This window comes from Pinus tabuliformis, chromosome X, assembly GCF_031772625.1.
Source record: "Pinus tabuliformis cultivar Carrire ecotype Pingquan chromosome X, CPIR1, whole genome shotgun sequence".
NCBI lineage: Eukaryota > Viridiplantae > Streptophyta > Pinopsida > Pinales > Pinaceae > Pinus > Pinus tabuliformis.
Genome location: NC_142308.1, coordinates 690445869 through 690456539, shown reverse-complemented (window position 1 = coordinate 690456539; position 10671 = coordinate 690445869). Strand labels below are relative to the sequence as shown.

The following is a 10671-nucleotide window of genomic DNA, read 5'->3' as shown; positions in this document are numbered from 1 at the left end:
TCATAGTCAAACCCACCTTTCAAAAATACACTGAAGTGGATGAGACTTACAAAAAAATAATAAAATATTCCATTCCTGATGAAGAAAGATGGGAAAAGATATGTCAACTCATTGACTGAACAAACAACAGTTTTCCAGCAGCAAACAACAATTTTTCAACAACATGATGCAGATTTATAGGAGCAAAAGAACAAATGATTAGGAAAGGCAACAAACAACAACTTTTATAGCCTTAGTCATCACTAGAAGCCTCAAATTCGGTGCAGGATGTCCAAACAGTTCAAGTTTCCTATTTTATAATTCTATTTTTGTAATAAGTTTCAAAGATATTTTGTAAATAAACCTTGTTTTTTTTAAATCAAGATATTTTGAAGAAAGTTGTATAAATACTTTGTAACTCGAAGTATCAAGGTTGAACCCTTGTGATAAACCACTGAGCTTAATTGTAATCCTCTAAGTTATTTTTTGAGATTAATAGAAGGATTTTGGATTCATTTCGAAAAAACTTATGTGTTTCTATGAGTACTTCTATGTTACTTATGTTTTTCATTTTTGTTTAATTTTGCATATGTTTAAATTTAATGGGAAATCTGGGTAAGAAAAGACTAAATATCAATCTATTTGAAAACCCCTATGAAGTTATGATCAATTATAGAGCCTTGTTAATTAGAACTTTATGCTTTAATTAATTCCTCTATATCTTTTAATTGTCACTTCCCTTTAAGCTTTAAATATATTTTGTTTCGTTGTAAAAGGATTTTACACACATCACCTTTATATGATTAGTTAAATACCCTGTTTCAAGGTTTAATAGATCATATATCTTCTTTAGTTCAACCTTACACATTTTTTTAAAGCTAAATTTATGTTAAAGGTGAAAAATAAACCTTTTAACATATCATAAATAATTAAGAATCTACAGTTGTTTAACAATTTAAAGTGCAGCTGTTTAACAATTTAAAGCATTGATCATCCAAAAATCCAAAACAAAACAAAACATTTTAGATGCTCTGGCATAATTCCTTAACCTAGAATTGTCTACAAAGGTACAACACTCCCAACAATTCTCAAAGATAAGTATCTCAGTTTTGGGTTCATGTATTGATTTAGTTTTGATTATATTAAATACTAATCACCTTTCTCCCTATGTTGTCTTGTTTAGGGAAAACATCTACAAGAAGGAGGATCTCTCAAGACAAGGTTAGCTAAGAAACAAAGGCATGCTTTAAATACATTGATTGAAAGGATTATTCATTTGATGATCTATCACTAACTTTGTTATGAATAGTTGCATTGAATCTTAGTGATTCTCGTTCGAGTAATTCATCTCTTGATAAATCTACCCACCCTACTCATATTCTTGATTGACTATATAGAACCCTAGACAGGTTCTGGAAAACCCTAGACAGGTTCTGGAAAACCCTAACCGAAGGGTATGCTAACGTGGATGTCTGAAATCCTAAGATGCTTAGGGTGATTGTGAAATGCTCGTTGAAGTTTTATTGATGATGTCTTGTTTGGAATTTTGGTGTATTCTTGAAATCCTAACTTGTTAGGGTTGAATGATGAGGTCTAAAATATCGAACCTTTGAAGTTTTGGTAATGTTGGACTTGCTATGTTTCTACATTGGAACTGTTAGACTCCGTCTCACGTCAGAGATTGATTCTTCTTCAAAACCCTGTTTTGAAGAAGAAATCATAATGTATTGTTTAAATTATGTAATATGCTCCAGCTCTTCAAAAGGCCGCAACGACTTCAAAGCTCCTATCTGCACAAGCACAATTCAGAAATATCATTAGCAATCAGAGGAAAAGAGTTATGTGGAGAAAATACCAATTGCAGCAGTATCAATTGCACAAGTTCATGATGGTATTTTGAAATATGGTACACGGATGGTTATAAAGATGCAACACTTGCAAATAGAGACAATGAGGCGTTATGGTCTTCGTAATCTTGCTTGGATAGTTTATGGAGACAATAAAATGGAACAATGTGGCAATACTAGGGCCACAGTACTCTGTTCTTGCTCATGTCATTTCGTATGTAACAAGTGAACTCCACATATCAACTCTGTCATTTGGAGCAATAGACCCAACTCTCGCCTCATATCAATACCCTTATTTTATTTTTATTTTTTCGCATAGCGCACAGTGATTTCTATGAAATGGCAGCAGTTGCTGCCGTGATTGGCTCTTATGAGTGGAGGAATGTTGTCGCTGTGTATATAGATGATGACTATGGGAGAAATGGAATATCGGCCCTCAGTGATGCACCTAGAGATGTAAGATCTAAAATTTATCGTAAAGAAGCGTTGCCTCTGGAGCCAGTGAAAGTGACATCGGTAGTGTCTTGGTACAGTTAGCATTGATGGAGTCACGAATCTTTGTGGTACATATGAATCCTGATGCAGGTCTGAATCTTTTCTCTGAAGCACTGTACCTTGGAATGTTGAACAGTGGCTATGTTTGGATAGCTACAGATTGGCTGTTTTCTGCTTTGGATTCTAGCATTCTTGATTATGATACCATGAACTCACTCCAAGGAGTCATCAGTTTACGTCGGCATATTCCAGTTTCAGATAAGGAGCATGATTTCACTATTAGATGGAACAATCTACATAAAGCTGGGAGTGTTGATGCTCGCTTAAATGCATTTGGATACTATGCTTACGATGCTGTCTGGGCAATTGCTCACTCTTTACATACTTTCATAAGTGAAGGGGGAATTGTGTCTTTTACAGAGTATCCTCAGGTATCAAGCGCAAGTGGAAACAAAACAGAGCTAGCAAAACTCAAGGCCTTTGACGAAGGTCCAAAACTGCTGAAGATAGTGTCACAAACTAATTTTACAGAATTAACCGGTCCAGTGAGTGTGATAATAGAGGGGACTTAAATGGTTCTAGTTTTGAGATCATCAATATTGTTGGAACAGGGTATCGCAAGGTGGGTTATTGGGTAAATAAATCAGGTCTATCTGTTACGCCTCCAGTAATAAAGGGTTCCAACTCACACGCCATACATAGTGTAGGTCAGAAACTGTATGATGTAATATGGCCGGGTGAAAACAAACTTGTGCCACGAGGATGGGCCCTCCCAAACAATGGTAAAAATCTTGTCATAGGTGTGCCCAGAAAGGTTGGATTTCAAGAGTTTGTGAAAGTAGAAGATAACAACGTATTCGATGGCTTCTGCATTAATGTATTTATTGCTGCAGCGAGCTTATTATATTATGCTCTTCCCTACACGATTGTAGCTTTTGGAAATGGCCATAAAAATCCCAATTACGACGAGCTTGTGCAACAGGTTGCCTTAAAGAAATTTGATGCAGTAGTTGGGGACATTACGATTGTGACACATCGGTCAAGGTTTGTGGACTTCACGCAACCTTACATAGAAGCTGGCCTTGCTGTGGTGGCTCCGCTGTGAGAGAAAAATTCCAGTGACGCTTGGGCTTTTCTGCAACCATTCACGGTAGAGATGTGGTCTATGACTGGTGGATTTTTCCTTGTCATAGCAGCTGTTGTTTGATGTTTCCGTGTTGCTGATATAAAAGCTGTAGTATCATTAAAAAGAAAAACATGGTAATGATTGGGTATTTGGTTTGCCACGGCGGTAATTGGGCTTTGCCTTTATTTTTGATAACGATTTGTAGCGACATCTTAGCTCCACCGAAATCGTGTGACTGGCCTCATTACCCCATACAGGATGTTGTTCCATGATTTCCGCCAGCAATTAATCTTTTGGAGATTTTGTGGGACTGCCAGCGATTGTTGTCATTATCAGCTGAACCGGTGGACTACTAGCTTGAAGGTTATGCAACGTGGCAAACCAAACTAAAGTGAAGATTATCCATTACAGCCAGAGAATGCGATTTGATTCCAATCTTGGTCCTATGGAGATCTGCGCTCCAGTTTTGCCTCATAATTAGCCAAATCATCAACAGAATGTTAGTTTAAAGTTTGTTTTATTAAAATCGCCAATGTATTTCCAGAAATTCGGGAGCAGTTGTAATTTCCAGCATATGCAAAGTGGCAGAGAACGAGGAGCGATTGCCTATGCTTGTCTTCAGTCGGGATTGACACCTGTAAATGCTACTTCATGAGTTATCAAGTAGAAAGAGCGCTGATTGTTTTGTTTTAGTTTATTTTGTTAAATAAGGATAAAAACAAATTCCTGGTCTTGGGGTCGACTTGTTTTCCCCCAGCTGTATTTTGTTTCATATTTTTGTGATGTTAGTTAAAACAGCGCCCCTGTTTTGGGCAGCAGTTTTATTTATTGTATTAAAAATGTCATTTGTAAGTAGAATGTGAGAGAGGGGAGTTTTTCTGAGCGCTGGGAGCTGCTGGAGAAGCAGAGAGCTTTGTATTGTACAGTTTTCTGCAGAGAATTTAATGGAATTTCACAGCTCTGTTTGCTGAGATTCATGTGGTATGTTGATTTAGCATAAGTTTTTCCCTTTGTCTCATATGTAAACTGTTTTGTTTCATTCACCTCATGATCATATCTATTTGAGCAAATGAAGTGATTAGGTAGGAATTCATAGTATTATATGCTCCTCCTATAAGTTTGTTCAATTCAATGTTTTCTTCTGTTTAAGGAGGATTCGAAGTATTATTTGCCCTCCTTAGCTCCTCACCAGTCTTGCCATCCCATTTGAAACCAGATTTGGTGTTAAATTGCATGCCTACCTTGCCTCAGTTGATAACCTGTGTAGTCATTATATTTCTCTGTTTGAAGCTGTGATTTTGCCCATGCAGCCCAGAAAAGCCCCGTCATTCCATTAAAAAACCCCAAAAATCATTAAATCAAACCCCCTATCAATTTACTAGCCTAAAATCTTTATTCTTAATTGGTCAGCCTAATCCTATTGAAAGATCTATCAAATCTGACCCGAGAGAGCCTTCTCATACCTCGTAGGGCTAGCTACGAGGTGAAATGGTTTGATGTAGCCTTGAGAGTTTGTCTATCTCAGCCTAGGTGAATTCCAAGCGCTAACATATTGGCGACCATACTGGGGAGAACATATTAATCGTTTGCTCATTGTCGTGTTATTTCATAAGTCTTAGACGGAGCCTGAAGTTACGCCAGAAGCCTTCGAAAACGCTCTTGTTTTACATCAGCGCAAGTAGATAAACGCTGCTTCAGTCAATCTCCGTGAGCTTGTGAATACGACCACTTCGATTGCATTTTACCCCAGTACATGTATCAATTTCAGATCTGATGCTGATGGTGGACAGCAGTCAGATACTTATGCAGGCTGAACCATTCACCTGGCGACTCCAACTCGATCCAGACATTCCAGTGCCTGTTGATATGTTCATGCAATGGTAGGGTATGTGGCAGACCCTGCACTTTGTGAAGCTCTAGATGGCGTTAGAGAGTTGTTAGCGGATATTGAAATTAATGAAGAATTTTTCAGTATTTTCCTTCAATGTTTGAAATCTCCGAAGCTTCATCTTGAAGGCAAAACTAGATTTTATGAGTTAGTTGTTGAAAGAGTTGAAAATGAGATTCAGTATCTCGATGAGCAAATTCAGTCTTATGATTTCCAAGACCCTAAAAAGTTCTTGGAAATCCTTCCTCCTTCGCAACAAGAAACAACAGACTTGCCTATAGATGTATACATTGATAATGTGCAGCTGGAAGTATGCATTGCAGAGTTGGGGCAGCCAACAGAGTCCGGTGTCCGTGATCCTATTGCGGCATATATGGACATATTTTTCACTCTGATGGACAGATCAGGCTGTCTTTTCCGTGACCGGGCTCAGTATGTGCATGAAGGGCTGCCAGCAATTGCATCTGTGACTTCGTGGCAGCATTCTCAAGCGGCTTCATTGTCAGGTTTAATTGAATGGTTAATATGGCATTTTAGCATTACCTGATCTATTGTTTGTACAACAGATTAGAATAGGTTATGTACATAAATAAGCAGCCATAAGGGCAGCATCTTGTTTTAGTTTGTTTGAAGATTGTTTCAGTTCAGTTTCAGTGTGAAAATAAGTCAAGAGTTGTGTTGATGATGACTCCATTGCCCAATGGTGGAGGCACTGTCTGCTCTCCCAAAGTTCTGCGGTTCTTGGCACCTCCAGGAAGCTGCAGCTGCCATCCCAAATGGAGCCAATGTTAGACTCCGTCTCACGTCAGAGATTGATTCTTCTTCAAAACCCTGTTTTGAAGAAGAAATCATAATGTATTGTTTAAATTATGTAATATGCTCCAGCTCTTCAAAAGGCCGCAGCGACTTCAAAGCTCCTATCTGCACAAGCACAATTCAGAAATATCATTAGCAATCAGAGGCAAAGAGTTATGTGGAGAAAATACCAATTGCAGCAGTATCAATTGCACAAGTTCATGATGGTATTTTGAAAGATGGTACACGGATGGTTATAAAGATGCAACACTTGCAAATAGAGACAATGAGGCGTTATGGTCTTCGTAATCTTGCTTGGATAGTTTATGGAGACAATAAAATGGAACAATGTGGCAATACTAGGGCCACAGTACTCTGTTCTTGCTCATGTCATTTCGTATGTAACAAGTGAACTCCACATATCAACTCTGTCATTTGGAGCAATAGACCCAACTCTCGCCTCATATCAATACCCTTATTTTATTTTTATTTTTTCGCATAGCGCACAGTGATTTCTATGAAATGGCAGCAGTTGCTGCCGTGATTGGCTCTTATGAGTGGAGGAATGTTGTCGCTGTGTATATAGATGATGACTATGGGAGAAATGGAATATCGGCCCTCAGTGATGCACCTAGAGATGTAAGATCTAAAATTTATCGTAAAGAAGCGTTGCCTCTGGAGCCAGTGAAAGTGACATCGGTAGTGTCTTGGTACAGTTAGCATTGATGGAGTCACGAATCTTTGTGGTACATATGAATCCTGATGCAGGTCTGAATCTTTTCTCTGAAGCACTGTACCTTGGAATGTTGAACAGTGGCTATGTTTGGATAGCTACAGATTAGCTGTTTTCTGCTTTGGATTCTAGCATTCTTGATTATGATACCATGAACTCACTCCAAGGAGTCATCAGTTTACGTCGGCATATTCCAGTTTCAGATAAGGAGCATGATTTCACTATTAGATGGAACAATCTACATAAAGCTGGGAGTGTTGATGCTCGCTTAAATGCATTTGGATACTATGCTTACGATGCTGTCTGGGTAATTGCTCACTCTTTACATACTTTCATAAGTGAAGGGGGAATTGTGTCTTTTACAGAGTATCCTCAGGTATCCAGCGCAAGTGGAAACAAAACAGAGCTAGCAAAACTCAAGGCCTTTGACGAAGGTCCAAAACTGCTGAAGATAGTGTCACAAACTAATTTTACAGAATTAACCGGTCCAGTGAGTGTGATAACAGAGGGGACTTAAATGGTTCTAGTTTTGAGATCATCAATATTGTTGGAACAGGGTATCACAAGGTGGGTTATTGGGTAAATAAATCAGGTCTATCTGTTACGCCTCCAGTAATAAAGGGTTCCAACTCACACGCCATACATAGTGTAGGTCAGAAACTGTATGATGTAATATGGCCGGGTGAAAACAAACTTGTGCCATGAGGATGGGCCCTCCCAAACAATGGTAAAAATCTTGTCATAGGTGTGCCCAGAAAGGTTGGATTTCAAGAGTTTGTGAAAGTAGAAGATAACAACGTGTTCGATGGCTTCTGCATTAATGTATTTATTGCTGCAGCGAGCTTATTATATTATGCTCTTCCCTACACGATTGTAGCTTTTGGAAATGGCCATAAAAATCCCGATTACGACGAGCTTGTGCAACAGGTTGCCTTAAAGAAATTTGATGCAGTAGTTGGGGACATTACGATTGTGACACATCGGTCAAGGTTTGTGGACTTCACACAACCTTACATAGAAGCTGGCCTTGCTGTGGTGGCTCTGCTGTGAGAGAAAAATTCCAGTGACGCTTGGGCTTTTCTGCAACCATTCACGGTAGAGATGTGGTCTATGACTGGTGGATTTTTCCTTGTCATAGCAGCTGTTGTTTGATGTTTCCGTGTTGCTGATATAAAAGCTGTAGTATCATTAAAAAGAAAAACATGGTAATGATTGGGTATTTGGTTTGCCACGGCGGTAATTGGGCTTTGCCTTTATTTTTGATAACGATTTGTAGCGACATCTTAGCTCCACCGAAATCGTGTGACTGGCCTCATTACCCCATACAGGATGTTGTTCCATGATTTCCGCCAGCAATTAATCTTTTGGAGATTTTGTGGGACTGCCAGCGATTGTTGTCATTATCAGCTGAACCAGTGGACTACTAGCTTGAAGGTTATGCAACGTGGCAAACCAAACTAAAGTGAAGATTATCCATTACAGCCAGAGAATGCGATTTGATTCCAATCTTGGTCCTATGGAGATCTGCGCTCCAGTTTTGCCTCATAATTAGCCAAATCATCAACAGAATGTTAGTTTAAAGTTTGTTTTATTAAAATCGCCAATGTATTTCCAGAAATTCGGGAGCAGTTGTAATTTCCAGCATATGCAAAGTGGCAGAGAACGAGGAGCGATTGCCTATGCTTGTCTTCAGTCGGGATTGACACCTGTAAATGCTACTTCATCAGTTATCAAGTAGAAAGAGCGCTGATTGTTTTGTTTTAGTTTATTTTGTTAAATAAGGATAAAAACAAATTCCTGGTCTTGGGGTCGACTTGTTTTCCCCCAGCTGTATTTTGTTTCATATTTTTGTGATGTTAGTTAAAACAGCGCCCCTATTTTGGGCAGCAGTTTTATTTATTGTATTAAAAATGTCATTTGTAAGTAGAATGTGAGAGAGGGGAGTTTTTCTGAGCGCTGGGAGCTTCTGGAGAAGCAGAGAGCTTTGTATTGTACAGTTTTCTGCAGAGAATTTAATGGAATTTCACAGCTCTGTTTGCTGAGATTCATGTGGTATGTTGATTTAGCATAAGTTTTTCCCTTTGTCTCATATGTAAACTGTTTTGTTTCATTCACCTCATGATCATATCTATTTGAGCAAATGAAGTGATTAGGTAGGAATTCATAGTATTATATGCTCCTCCTATAAGTTTGTTCAATTCAATGTTTTCTTCTGTTTAAGGAGGATTCGAAGTATTATTTGCCCTCCTTAGCTCCTCACCAGTCTTGCCATCCCATTTGAAACCAGATTTGGTGTTAAATTGCATGCCTACCTTGCCTCAGTTGATAACCTGTGTAGTCATTATATTTCTCTGTTTGAAGCTGTGATTTTGCCCATGCAGCCCAGAAAAGCCCCGTCATTCCATTAAAAAACCCCAAAAATCATTAAATCAAACCCCCTATCAATTTACTAGCCTAAAATCTTTATTCTTAATTGGTCAGCCTAATCCTATTGAAAGATCTATCAAATCTGACCCGAGAGAGCCTTCTCATACCTCGTAGGGCTAGCTACGAGGTGAAATGGTTTGATGTAGCCTTGAGAGTTTGTCTATCTCAGCCTAGGTGAATTCCAAGCGCTAACAGGAACCATAGCTCATTAAGGTTTGGTAGAAAGTGTGATTCTACATTGGAACCCTAACTCATTGAGGTTTGGTGGAATGTGTGAGCAAGACCCTTACATTGTCTTAAAAATGTTTTCTTTGGTATGTGTGTTTGTCTGATCAAACCCTAATGTAATCAAAATGATTGTGTGTCTAACTCTTATTTGATATTGTTGTGAAGTTGGGTTTGACTAACACATGATATGAAATGTATTTGCATGATGATGAAATCTAAGCATGTATAGATATGTTCTTTTGATTGAAACCCTAGCTTGGTCTAGGTGAGATGTATTAATGTTGTTGGACATATGATATGCTTATGAATGATTATGAATTCCTAGTTTTGTGTGTTGACCTAGTCATTGATGGTCATAAGTCTTAGGATTTAATGGAAGTCCTTGTCTAAGATTCTAGGATGATGATATTTGGAAATCTAGGGTGTTGTAGCTAAACCCTAATGAAGTAAAATTGTCTAGTATGTGTGATATAACAATTTTAAATCTATTAAGTGATTGTTGGAAACGAAAATCTAGGGTTTTGCAGTTAAATCCTAGTAGTGACATTGTCTAGCGCGTAATATAACAATCTGATATCTATGTATTTAATGATTGTTGAGATTGTGGAATTCTAGGGTTTTGAGTTAAACCTTATTCAAAGTAAAATCTTTGGAATATGATGATTTGAGATTTGTATAACGTTGTTGAATTTGTGAAAATGGAATTCTAGGGTTTTGGAGTTGAACCTTAGTTGAAGTAGAAACCTTTGATGAATGATTGACTATATGATAATTTGAGATTTGTGGAGAGATTGTTGAAATTTTAATTTTTGGTTGAGTTTGATGATTGCTCGGAAATCTAGAGTTTGCAAACTAACACTAGTGGTAGTTGTTCATGTTATTGATTGTTTGATGGTTGATTGGAAATATTGGGGTTAGAACTAACCCTAGTGTAAGTTGGTCAAGTTAATGACTAAGCTGTGATTGACTTGATTGATTTGTTTGTATGAAATCTAGGATTTGAATGAATCCCTAGTGAGAATTATAACATATGTATTTTGAAAGATTGTTAGATACTTTGTAGATCTATATTTGTGAAATTGTTTCTAGGGTTTATTATATGTTGAAGGAAGGTATGTCATACGTTTGGAAGTAACATTGAAACTCTAAATGG

The 10671-nt window shown here is 37.9% G+C and overlaps 1 pseudogene; it reads left to right on the top strand.

Annotated features, from left to right (window-relative positions):
* The first annotated feature begins 1969 nt into the window (after window positions 1-1969).
* On the top strand, window positions 1970-3528 carry LOC149141854 (glutamate receptor 3.5 pseudogene; annotated as a pseudogene).
* Window positions 3529-10671: the final 7143 nt, after the last annotated feature.